The sequence below is a fragment of the Molothrus ater genome, chromosome 8 (genome assembly GCF_012460135.2).
Source record: "Molothrus ater isolate BHLD 08-10-18 breed brown headed cowbird chromosome 8, BPBGC_Mater_1.1, whole genome shotgun sequence".
NCBI lineage: Eukaryota > Metazoa > Chordata > Aves > Passeriformes > Icteridae > Molothrus > Molothrus ater.
The window spans coordinates 12,351,951-12,364,495 of NC_050485.2; the positions used below are offsets into that span (position 1 = coordinate 12,351,951).

The window sequence follows — 12,545 nt, forward strand, 5'->3', positions numbered from 1 at the left end:
CATTGTTCCCTGACGTCACCGCAGCCTGTGCGGCGGCAGCGGCGGCGGCTGCTCTCAAACTTGCCTTTGTTATTCGGCGCTCCCCGGCTGACACCGCGGCCGCTCGCAAAACGCGGAGCCGGAGCGCGCCGGAGCGGCGGGACGCGCCGCCCGCCACCGGCTGCCCGTCCCCGCCGGGGCTCTGCCCGCCCGGGGTTCCCCCCGCGGCGCTGCCGGGCCGGGCGGCCGCCGCTCTGTCTCCGCGCTGGGGGCGGGCGCCGCGTCCGCAGGGACCCCCCGCGCCCCGAGGCGCTCGGGGGGCAGCCGGAGGCACCGGGAGAAGGGCAGGAAGAGGGGTCTTTTTTCTGGGGAAGCCACGAAGGCGTAAATGAGCGGGGCGGGGGCCGCGCCGGGGGCATTGCCCTCGGGGTTGGCGTAACCCCGCGCAGATCGGCGCGGACGGGGGCAGCCCCGCGGGGGGAGCGGCGCGGGCAGCGGCGGGAGCGCTCCGTTCCGCCTGCACGCAGCTGAAAAAAATATGAAAAAATTAGACCTTCTTCCCCCTTCCCCGAGCGATCCGTCATCACTTTACAGTCCCGATCGTTCTCCTCCTCCAACAACAAGACGAATGTGACCAGCGAGAAGCTACACAGAGCTGTTTAAATTGCTTATCTTAATTGCATAATCTAACAAGCCCCGTTGGAGCAGGGATGAATATATTAGGCTTATTAACAACTCATCATAAAATATTGATTGTCCTAGAAGTGTTTTATCAAGGGGAAGAGAAGTCGAGGGAGATGTTTTTTAGCAGATTGGGGCTCGTCAGACAAGGACGGTTTCTTCTTCTTTTCTCCCTGGAAATCGGGCTGGATTTCCTAAGGAGCGCAGGGGAAGAAAAACAGCACAAAAACACGCCCTATTGTTAGCGCCGGGGGCCGCGCTCCGGGCGGCGGGGGGGCCCCGGCCCCTGACCGCCCCCCCCCGCGGCGGGGCCGCCTCCCGGGCCCGCCCCGCCGGGCACCGCCGCCCGCCCGGCTTCCCCGGCTGAGCGGGGACCCCCGGGAGAACCCTGCTCCTACCTGGGTGGCGGGAGCTCCGGGCTCTGAAAATAACAGCGGCCCCGAGGGTGGGGGTGGTGGCAATAAATGGAGGGGGGTGGGGGCTAAAGTGCAATAACGGAGCGGCAGGATGTCTCGGCGTTCCAGTGTAATCCCCCTGCCTGCCCGGTAGTTCCTTCCATGCCCGTAAAAAATTCTCTCGTGAAGACGACAGAGACGGAGACACCTCATGCTTGAGAGTGTGTTGGGTCCAGGGTGGTTTTCCCCTATTTAATAATACAAAAACACCGAAGGGAGTATACATATTCTCCAGCTTTCAGTTTCCAGAGTGGAAGGGTTTCCGAGTGCTTGGTATGCAGGAGGACTAAAACGAGAATCCCCGCCTTAAAAGACACTGTAAGACAATATTTGTATTTTAACTTGTATCTAAGATTTTTAACTTGGTGTGATTTGGGGGTGTGTGTGTGTGTTGCGGGTGGAGAGGGGAAGGGAGAGGGCGAAGGGAAGAACATCCCTGTAGGAGGCAGCTCCCTTTCAGATAGGAATCTGGGACAGATTTTGCCAGCAGCCACAAAGCATGGCCCTTTGGTAATAGAATAGCCAATGTAATTTGACACTTCAACTTGCTGTGCTCTCTGCTAGTTGATTCACTTACTCACCCACTAACATTGAGCTCCTTTTCACTGTCTGTGGGCAAGGGGAAAAAAAAAGGGGGGGGGGGAAGGAAGAAAAAAGAAAACAGGGGGAGAAGGAAGAAAGGAGGGGAATAAACAAAATTATATATTTAAAAATACCCGAGTAGACCTGCAAATCAGTTGGGAAAGAGGATTTTGCCTGCCTTCTTCCTTATTATTTTACTGCTGCAAGGCTGCTTTGCAATCCGTAGGTAAGTTTCGCGTCTATTTGCGCTCCCTGCTCGCACCTCCCCGTTCGCGGCCGGGCAGGGGTTGCGTCTCGGCGGAGCAGAAACAATGGAGCGGCCACGCTGGGGAAAAAGGTGTACAGGGAGAAAAAAAAAAGAAAAACAACAACATATTTATTCTGCAAGGGGAGAAAATGTGTGGAGACTTCTTAAAGGGGCAGACTGTCCCCGCCGAGGGCGCGGGGCGAGGGCGAGCGAGCAGCCGCGGAGCCGGGCCCGGCGGCGGGGAAGCGGCTCTCCCCGGGCAATGCCCTTCCCGGGCCGGCCGCGGGGTCGCGGGGGGACCCGGCCCGGGGCGAACTTGGAGCAGCCGCGGCGGGGGGCGGGCGGGCGCCGGAGCCGCCGCAAGCACAAAGGGGGCTGCGGGGACCGGGGCGGCGGCTGCCCCCGGCCGGGGCGAGCGCCGTCGGGGCGGGCAGGAGCCCCGCAGCGGGGCCGGGGCTGCGGCTCGGGGCGTGCGTGCCCGGCCGGCTGTGTGTGCGTGCCCGGCCGCCCGTGCGGGGCTCGGGAGACGCAGGGGGGGAGCTTGCGCCTGTTCTCGGGGCTCCGGGAAGCTTGCCTGGGTGTAAATTCCTTGCGCCTGGGTTTTGAGAGCCAGTTGGGACCTGGGCCTCTCTCGCCAGGCAGGAGGAAGGAGCAGCCCCCTCCCTCCCTCTCTTCCCCTCCCTCCCCCCCGTGCATCTGTCCAGGAAGCCGCCGGGCGGAGGGGAGGGGGCGCGGGGGCACAGGGCCGGGGGTGCCCGGCCCGGCCCGACCCGACCCGGCCGGAGCTCGCCCGCCTTTGTGCGAGGGGAGCGGGGGAAGAGCTTCCAGGGGCGGCCGGCGGAGCTGCTCGCGGGGAGAGGGAGAATGGCAGCCAGTTAAAAGACACTTCAGGAATGTAAACATAAAAATAGGAGCCATCCAGCCACGCTCTTGTCCCCCCCACCCCCCCGCGGGGCTCGGGATAGCATTCTGGGCTGGCGCGGTAGCGGGGAAGGAGTACGGCAGCCTGAGACAGGGGGAGGAAGTTGTTACTATAATCGGGGTTTTAGACTGTAAACTTTGTTTTGCACGTGCAAAGTTTAATTTCGGTGCCGCCTCGGAGGCTGCGATGAGAGACGCGGGGCGGCGCCTCGGGGGTGCCCCTTGGAGCGCAGCCCCCGCCGCCGTCTCTGCTGAAGGTGGAACCTGCCCGGCCGTGGCAGCGGGACCCCGCATCGCCGCTTTTGTCTGGGGTTGCCGGGGTCCCGCTCACCAGCCCGGCAGCTGCATGACTTGGTGCAAATTGCGGCTGTATCGTCAGTTTATCGAGAGCGAAGCAAACTCAAGGCATAGCTCTGCTCTGTCCGATTGTGCGCCGTGTGTATTTTTGTGCTTCAGTTAATAATCTGCAAACGGCTTAATGGTTCTGTAGTGCCAGAGGAATTGGTTTTCTCCATTTACTTCAGCAGGCCTGAGTGAAGCTGGTGTTCTGACTGCTTTTTTCAATGCATTGACACGAGAGAAGAGGATTTAACTTGGCAGCCTGAACAAATGCTCTATCAAAGGTTTCCTAAGAGACAGTAGGAGTGCTGGGGTGATGAATGACCTGGGGTAGTTTTAGGGTGCTACCTATGCAAGCTTTCTTTTAAATATGAAATGGCCATTTAGGGCTCTGAATAAAACTGCGCGCATCAGAAAGGCGACAGGCTTACAAAATTTAAAAGGGCAAAAGCCCATTAATGCTGTGGCGAAGCTTTGGCTCCCAGCTCTGGTTGAGTAGTTCCAACTGCCGTGAAGTGCCAAAGCTTTTAAGGAATCTTTAGCAACAGCTTCTCTCTGGCTGTCGAACGGACCGTGGCCTTGCACACTGGAAGTTTAATGGTGCAGCCTCTCCTCCCCACACAAGGGAGAAAAGGTGAGGGAAATGTAGGGGTGAAGCAGAATCTGGAGGGGAATTTTAAAAAAGGGCTGTATGCTGGAATGTATGGCTAAAACTACTTACTGGTGGGAACCTGTTCAGGTTACAATGTAACCTGTTACGATGTAACCTGTACCATGTTACTGGGGCAGTAACATGGTACAGTGGGTAGCTCAAAAATATTACTAGCACCAGCAGAAAAGTTTCACAAAGGAATGTAGCAAAGCTAAACACCTTTGGGAAACAAATCCCTCTGACAAACATGGTTGGTCGTGGATTCAGAGCTCCACTTCCTTCTCTTGACTGGGGAAAATGTACTATGGCATCAATCTTCTCTTGGCGGGGCCTGGTGCAGGTTTGTGAATGCCAGAAGACTCGCTCTGACCTTTCTCTGTTCCAAGCTGAGGATGTTGAAACACCAGCCATCAAACAAAAGAGACATTGAAAGCAAGATCTGCAGTGGAGCACGTGTGACTTTGAGGCTAGCTGAGTGCATTTGGTGGCCGTTTTCCTCAGAGTTTGGGGTGGGGAAGAGGAGAAGGAAAAGGTCACTTATTTTTACAGTGAGGCTGTGGAAAAGCTGACTTGAAATCCCCTAAATATCCCGTAGTCAAGTCTTTTTTTCATCTTTTTAAGTGTTGTTTCAAAGTGCCTTGATTTCTGCTCTTTTTACATATGTATCTATAATTGCTACATTACAAGAGGAAGATTATTTTTCCCCATGGTTGCAAGGAGGACCAGCAATTTTGCATAATCCACTGCATTAAAAAAAGAAAGAAGCTTTAAGAAAAAAAAAAAAGTCTTTAGGATTATATTTTAAAACAATGAAGAATTTCCTGGGATTGAATTGACAGATTGTGAGTTTTATCTGCACAAGATAACACTACCTCGAAAAGTGGCTGATTTCAAGATTATTCTGTAAATTGTAATTTAAATTTACTTTGGGCTCTCTGAATTTAAGAAGAACGCCTTTGGGACCAGTTGATATAGGTATCTAACCTGCCAATTACATTCATGTCAACATGGACAGATGCTTTTATTGTTTGCATTGCTTACAGTTCACAATACCTTAAATAAACGTTGATCATGATTAGAAACAATAATTGAGTCTGTGGCAAAGGATCAATGAAAACTTTGTTTCAGGAAAGAAGTCAGTTGCTGTGTATATGTACAGAGAATGTTTTGTACTCTCTGGGATGAAACAAATCTGCTATCTTAGTATGGCATACAATTCTGTTTTTAGATTATTTAAAGAAACCCACAAAAGATAATGGATCAGTTTTTGCAACATCTGAATGATTTCTCCTGTACAAGGAGTGGAAAGGCGAAGCTCTCTGTAGCATAGTTCCATTCATAACTTTTCTTGGGAGTTGCTTGCCCTTTGCCCCAAATCTCTTCCACTTTTATGGGTTCCAAAGGTTTTCTGTTGGGGGGGAAAAAAAAGGCAAAAGCAGAACCAAACCAGCACCCCAAACCCTCATGGATGGCAGTTAGATAACTGATACTATAGTTGGAGACAATGTTGGCAGGTTTTTAGCAACTTAGTGTTTCTACTAGCAGCTTGGAAAGCCTGGTTTCTCTCCTGAAAAGGAAGAAAAATAGATCTGGGAAAGGAAAAAGAGTTGGAATTCCTTTTGCCTTCCCCAGTGTTGTTGATAGGTTTCAGAACAACAGGGATCCAGCCTTTTTCCAGTCCCACAGAAGATAATGTGACTATGAGAAATGGAGGTAGTGGCTGGCCAGGAACTCGTGGTGCCTGCTGTGCTGCTCTAACAACGTGGGTGATCAAATGCTGCAGGAGGCGTGAGCTTGGCTTGTTATGGCTTTACCTGGGAAGCCTGTTTCTCATAAATAAGTAGGACTGCAGTTAATGCCTGTGGTAGCAAATTTGACCACTATGCAATTGGCTAATTTGTTCACTCCTAGTTAGACCAATTTTTGTGAAATTCTATCCTGTATTACAGCAAAGCAGCAAGAATATTGCTGAAGAGTTTATGTTGGTTTATGTTTGTTCCTGTCAAGTGCCTGTTGTAGGACAAGCAGCACAAGCCCTCTTGATCCATTTAAGTGTGTTTTATGGGAAAACACAGTAAGCAAAACATCAATATAGAACCACCACAGATAGACCTCCTGCTCAGATATTCTATGTTTTCCTTACGCTCAATTCACATCTTCACTCCAAGTGTATGTAAGCCTTCCTGCTGATGACAAGTTGAAGCTGTCAGTGGTATTAGAAATAATTTGAGCTTTAAAATGGTGTCTTTGGCTTAAAAGGTTGTTTTGCCGTATTGATTTCCTCCCCCCTCCTCCCCTTCTTACGATAAAGCAGAAAATTCTTATGTAGCAATTTTCAATTCTTCACTTCCGTTGGGTTTCACGTGATCATTAATATTCAGCTTGGCTAATGTTAGAATATTTTAAAGAGAATATAGGCTGCTAGGGAAATGTCCAGGCAATGAGTTGTAATGGATCTCCACAGCTAGACTGTTGGAGGCAGTAGTGTATTATGAGAGTAGGAGATGGCCTTACACTTGTTACATGTTATTTTTGGTTCTAATAATTTAAGATATACTGAAGTCCACATTGCCTGCAAAGATGAAGTTTCCTGGCTTCAGTACAGTGCTCTGCCCTTCCCTTTATGGAGTAGGGCAGATTTCTATGAGTATTAGGTATCCAGTAAAAAAAGCAAAGTTGTTCTTAGACAGACAAAATCACTTGCAACCTAATTTCTCCTGTAAGTGTCAATAGAAATTAAGTTACTCCACAGGGAATGACTCATTCTTTAAAAAAACTTGCCCTTCTGAAGGCTCACATAGGTGATCACTCATTCTGGAACACCTGTAGTTTCCTTCAGTTGCTTATACATTTTAGTTCTGTGGCAGAGGACAGAGGAAGTAATTTTTACTCTTGTAGTGAATGGTGTAACATCCAAGAAATCTTTTCCAGTTTGTGGTGGTTTGTAGGGGGATAGAACATAAGAAAATAAAGATAGTGTAGAAAGTAATCTTGCCCCTAAGGAGCTAATATAATTGCAGCTGGGCCAATTATCAAAGATCAGGAGCAGGCCTGACTTTAACAGGCCACAGCTGTAAGCAATGAGAAGAAGATGCTATAAAAGAGTGGGGTGGCTGGGTGAGAGGGGAGCTGGAGTCAGTTGGCTGCTCTGTGAAGAAGAGAGAGTCAGTGTTCTGAGGAGCTGCCCATGAGAAACACCAAGAAGGTATGGAACTTTTGTGATAAGGAGACAACAGTATGGAACCCTGCAATAAGATGATGATAGTGGTTGATGCATTTTAAAATAAGTTTTAGTGTTTAGTGAAGTATCTAAGCTTGGAAAGGGATTTCTCTTCTTTACATGGAGAATTCTATAGATCAAGCTGGTTTGTATTCTGTCTAGTGTACTAATATTGGGGTGGTGACATACAACCTATCACAGTAACATTCCATTAACATAAATGTGGGAAGCATACCCTGGTTGTTAATCCAGGGTTTGTTTTGACTCTGCAGACCAGATTTGACTTGATTCCCAAAGTGAAGCTGGAAAGCTCCTGGCTCCATACCAGGCAGCAGGAGGGAGGAAAAGAAATTGCTCGAAACGCCATTTATATGCACAGCGCTACAAACCTGTGCGAATTTCATAAAAGTGCGAGTTTGTATTACCTCCACTGCTCATTGTTAGTCTATACGAGAGGTTTCTTCTTAATGTTATGTTTGCTTGTTTGTCCTGGCTTATGGCAGCGGATGGTGAAGACCTGATTTATAACTCATGTCCTCGTGCTAAGACGTCCTCCTTCAGACCTGTGAAACCTACCCAGGCAATGGTCCAGCTGCCTGATCCAAAGCCAGTTGTGTTATCCTCTTCCTGTAGGGCTGTATGCCAGTTTTTTGGTAGTCAGTGTTGGCTGTGGGCGCGGAGGGGCTGTGGTTGCTGTAAACCTTTTTTGTTTCCAGGGAACAGCAGCGCTGCTGTGGGCTTGACTTCAGAAAGGGGAACAACTCTAACATATAGATAATACATATGTGTTGTCAACGATAGCACGAGAATGAAAGCCACAAAAGTGAAGCATCTGATAATGTCATGTGAAACTAGTATGGAGATGATTGTCTTTATTTGGGTTTTCTTCAAATCTTACTTGTTCTCATGTTCTCAACTCTTTGCCTGGTAACTGGTAAGTTCTTCTGGTGATTTAGTTTAGTAGTCAGCTTGGTCCAGGTAGTATTAACTAGAGAATACTGACTGCTTGATCTAATGCACAAATGTGGGGAAACTGCCTCATTCATATGGCAGCTCTTTGTGTTGTGAAATACTATTTGTCATCTTTGCTGATTAGGTAAAAACATGTTTGAGGAGTAAGAGAAAAAGCAATACCTTGAAAACAAGTTTGTGTTGTCTTTTGGATTCGTGTACTAGTTTTTCATTCCTTTGAGACTTCAGGGCTCCGATGACTGACTGGCTGGCACAGTGAACAGTATCTGTCTTAGAGATTTCTAGATAGTCTCATAACTAATCAGAAAGCATTATTTATTGGGACTGCAGTGACATAGATATATGACAGAATAGTAGGGGCTTCAATTGGCCATTTAGTAGCAAAAACAGTTCCCTTGATGTGTATCTGCTTGTTTCTTGGCTACATTCCTGATTCCCTTTGAGAACAGTGGAGTCATTTGGGCTGCTCTGAAATACACACCTCTGTATCTCCATCAGTAAATTCTGCAGTGCAGGTTTCTCTTCTTGTGTTTTTGAACACCCATTCTGAAAACAGATGAACTGATCTAATACTGGTTTATTGTGTAAATAAGGGCACCGTGGGGTGAGGGAAAAGTGCAGGACAGTGCTGAGGCTGACACTGTGGGGCAGGTGGTGCTTGAAAAAGTTTGAGATGGGGCTTCCCTGGAAATTGTCTGGTCTCATACTGACAAAGAGGGAGTCTGCCTCACCAAAAGCAGAAATCATTATAAGCCTGTAAGGTGTTTTTATGACTTTGATTTTGTGTGAAACTCAGACCCTTCCTCTGTGCTCTTCTCTGGGACATGACTGTTGTCCAGCAGCCTGCTAGATGGGCATTCTCCAGCTCAAAGGTTACCATCTGCTCTTGGTTATTTTGGAGGTGTGAGAGTGTGATGTGTGAGGGGAAAAAATCCACCACAAGAGAGTTGAATGACAGGGAGGAGAGGCTTGAGCCCTGAGTTGCAAGACCTCCCCCACTCCAACTACAGCCGCTTCCTTGAGGAAATGAGAGAAACTCATCAACTGCTGTCCCACTGTGTCTGTGCCCAGTTGGAACAGCACTTCTGTTTGTGCAGCCCGAAGGTGGGATGCCTCCAGAGATAGTGTGAAAATAAGAAATACCTTATGTATCATTGCTTTCGCATAAGACTTAGTTTTCCTTAGTATTGCACATCTCTAAGATCTTGGCTGTTGTAAATGACAAAAAGAAGCTTTATAAACACGAAAATTTTCTTAGAGAATGCATTTTCTTAAAATACATTGCAAAATTCAAGTTCCTGCAGTTAAACTATTTTGACAATAAGCACTGTTACACTTCAGTTTTAAAACTATTTTATATTTTTAGGTGAATGGAAGAGCCTTGATTATCTCCCCTGTCCTGCCAAGCTGTGCCAACCCTACCTCCTGCTAAAAAAAAAAAGGGGGCAAGAAAATGCTTTAGAAAGCACTTTTAGAGACTTAGTTGTAACTGAATTCTTGGAAAAGCAGTTTGTTTATGCATTTACCCATAGATGAGAGAGAGAAGTGGTTATTATCCTGCAGGTTTTCAGGGGAAAAGAAGAATGATATGGTTGTCACGAAGTCTACCCAGTCTCTTAGTGTCCTTCTTGTAAATTCTGTTTGTTAAATGCTTATAACTCTTTTCCCAGCAGTGGGATCACTGTTAGAAAAAGTTAACTTCTTTACAGCTGTTATACAGCATATGCTTAGGTCTCCCTTACAGCAACCCAAGGCTTTCCCCAAGCCTTTTCAAGTAAAGCTTCTCTTCTCCACCTAGCACAGGTTGATTCACTTTACATTTAATTAAACTTCTTTTTTTTAAAACTGGAGTTATTGTTCTAAGGGATGTCAGGCCAGTGAACTGTCATCTTGTACATGCTTTTGTGACCTGACTATCTGTACACTCAGTTCACTGTCCTTTAGGTGCTTTACAAAACCACAAACCTTATCTTTCTGTTTCACAGAAAACCAGGATGCTGAGTTGCAGTGGGCACTTATGTGCAGATGTGGATGGTAGTTCTGTTACCGAAAAGGTGAATTCAATGTGTGTTGTGCTGTCAAGGCTGTTTCTCTACAAACTAGTGTTCAAATTGATCCCATTCATGAGTCCCTTTTTGATTCTGAGATATCCACTCTGATATGTCTCACCTGGTAAGACTTAAAGCAGATATCAGTCCTGCTTTTAGATGCTTGTTACAGGAACTGTACTTGAGTCTTTGCTTGTTCTCTCAAGTGTGAGATTTCTCCAGAAATCTACATCACTGTTTTAAAAAGCAGTCCAGCTGGAGTTAGATACCATTAGAGATGGGCGCCTAGTAGCTTTCCAAATGAATGCGTAGCTTTGGCTTTTGGCACTGTAATACTCTGACATCTCTCACATTAAAATCATAGCAGTATTATGTAAGGAGAAGTTATTTTGGGTCACTAGCAGAGCTCTCTCAGACTTTGTTAAATCAGCCTTGCAAGTTAAAACACTTGGGCTCCCATCTTCTTCCTGCAGCTTTTTGGCAATATAAGCGTGTGGGAGCTGTGTCCTTTCTCAGTCATTTGCCCTCTGCTTTGCTCAGGCTGCATGGCTGGCTCTGAACCTGCCTCTGCCACAGCAATTCGTGTGGCTGTGAGGAGCCCTTGCAGAGGAGAGGCACACTCAGCACTGCTCAGCCCTGGCTTTCACCCCCCAGTCCCAGCTGCTAGGTGGCACTGGAAGGAAGAAGAAACCGGGGGGCTCTGTGGTCCTGATGCTCCAGGCAGACAGGAGTTGGGTGGGAAGCTGAATACCCAGAAGGGCTTCAAACTGCGCTAGACAAAGTCCCACCTCTGCAGTAGGCACTTGCTTGTTTATTTGTAACTCAGGAGTCAGTTTCATTTAGCCTTGTGTTATTCTTTAGCAGAGGACAAGTAAAACACCAGCTGTTGGTGACCAGCAAGAGACACAATACAGAAAGAATCCCGTGGAACCTTTGCCATGTTTGTTGATAACGAATACTTAAACCTGGTGTTTAGCAAAGGTACAGTTTAGATATGAAAGATGCCACACTTGGACTTGTGTGAGCGTTATAAATGCTTTCTTTGGAGACCAGTCCTTGCATTCTGAGTGATCCTTGTGTATGCCCAAGGGAAGGCCATTTGGAGAGGGCTTATACTTCAGAAGGAATCAGCAACAGGACAGGAGATGAATATTTTAAAACATCCACATGAAATTGCTGTGTCCTCAAAGTCTGTGCAGCAGGGAGAGCAGAGCTGCTGGATGCCAGTGCCAGTGGCTGGAGCTGTGCAGGTTGGGAGAGTGGAAAGGCCCCCTGGGGCACAGAGCAGATGGTGCTTGGTGCTGCTCAGGCCTGGGTGAGGCCAGTGGTTCTTTCTGCAAAGGGCAGTGCTGTGCAGGGTTAGCGCTTCAGAGCTTTTTTGAGTAAAACGGGTTCTGAAAATATTTGCAATCATTTTTATTCCGCCTGTATTCATGGCAGATTGCTCTTTTGTAAAGGAACCAATTGAAAAGCATCTGAGAGGTGTAGGGTCTGCAGGGGAGAGAAGGACAAGGCTGAGGTGGCAGCAGTGGCTGCTGCTGGAGGGTTCAGAGTGGAGCTCAGAGGAACTGGCTGGGGGGAAACAAATGAGTGCCTTAAATTCAGGATCATGCTGCTTCTCTTACCCTTAAGTAAGGTTGTTTTATCTCCAAATAAATACAAAAAATGCTGAAAATTTAGGATTCATCTGTGGATGTTTCTTTTATTAAATAATTGGTACTTGGAACATCTATTTTTAAGACTTTGGCATGTTTCCTCTTAGCTACCCTAGAGCCTAGCTTCTCCCTCAGAGTGGTGGTTGGTATGCTGCATTTAAGGCAGAGTTTTGTAACCTTTGGATATCTGCCTTTAGCTCTCTGATAGGCTGTGATGGGTCCTTGTAAGCCCCATTCCACTGGAGTGGTTCACCCAGGACAGCTCCAGCTGGGTGTCTGTGTGCCTGGAGCTGGGAGCACCAGGCACATGCAGGTAAACACATTAACGAGCTGAAAGGAGGATCAAGTCGATGACAGGCAGGCTGCTATTGTGTGGTGCCCAGGCTGTGCCATGGTGACTAAGACGCTGTGATGGTTTCCTTATTGGCCACCATCTGTCTGCTCCTGGCTGGAGCCGCTTGGCTGGCACTCTGCCTTGGAGAGGGACCGGCACTGCCTCGGCACGGCACCCGGGGCTGGGCTGGGCAGGGAGGGGACCACGGACACCCAGCAGGTTTCTGGTCATAGCTGCGTGATACGCTTGTTTAATCACTTTGGGAAAAAGCCCCAGACTTCTGAGACAGCGTTTCAGTGTATTCTTAAAGGTTTTGCATCCTCAATGCTTGTAAAATCATTCAATGCATAAACTCTTTTGCAACACTTTGTGAAAAAAAATCTGGTACCAGTGCCTGGTTTTGGAATATTAGTATTTTGAAAATTTAAAGGAAGCTTCATGTGTTTCTAGCAATTTTATG

The 12,545-nt window shown here is 47.8% G+C and overlaps 1 protein-coding gene across 7 annotated transcripts in view; it reads left to right on the forward strand.

The window, feature by feature from the left end:
• Positions 1 to 1,326: 1,326 nt before the first annotated feature.
• Positions 1,327 to 12,545, forward strand: part of ZMIZ1 (zinc finger MIZ-type containing 1) — a 337,609-nt gene continuing 326,390 nt past the window's right edge. For 2 of the 7 annotated variants that reach the window (XM_054515535.1, XM_036385262.2), the window contains exon 1: positions 1,834 to 1,923. The gene's annotated coding sequence lies outside the window, so the exon portion shown is untranslated. Of the gene's footprint in view, positions 1,434 to 1,825; positions 1,924 to 12,545 lie in introns of those variants that run through there. The other 5 variants (XM_036385263.2, XM_036385269.2, XM_054515536.1 and 2 more) reach the window with 4 other exon arrangements.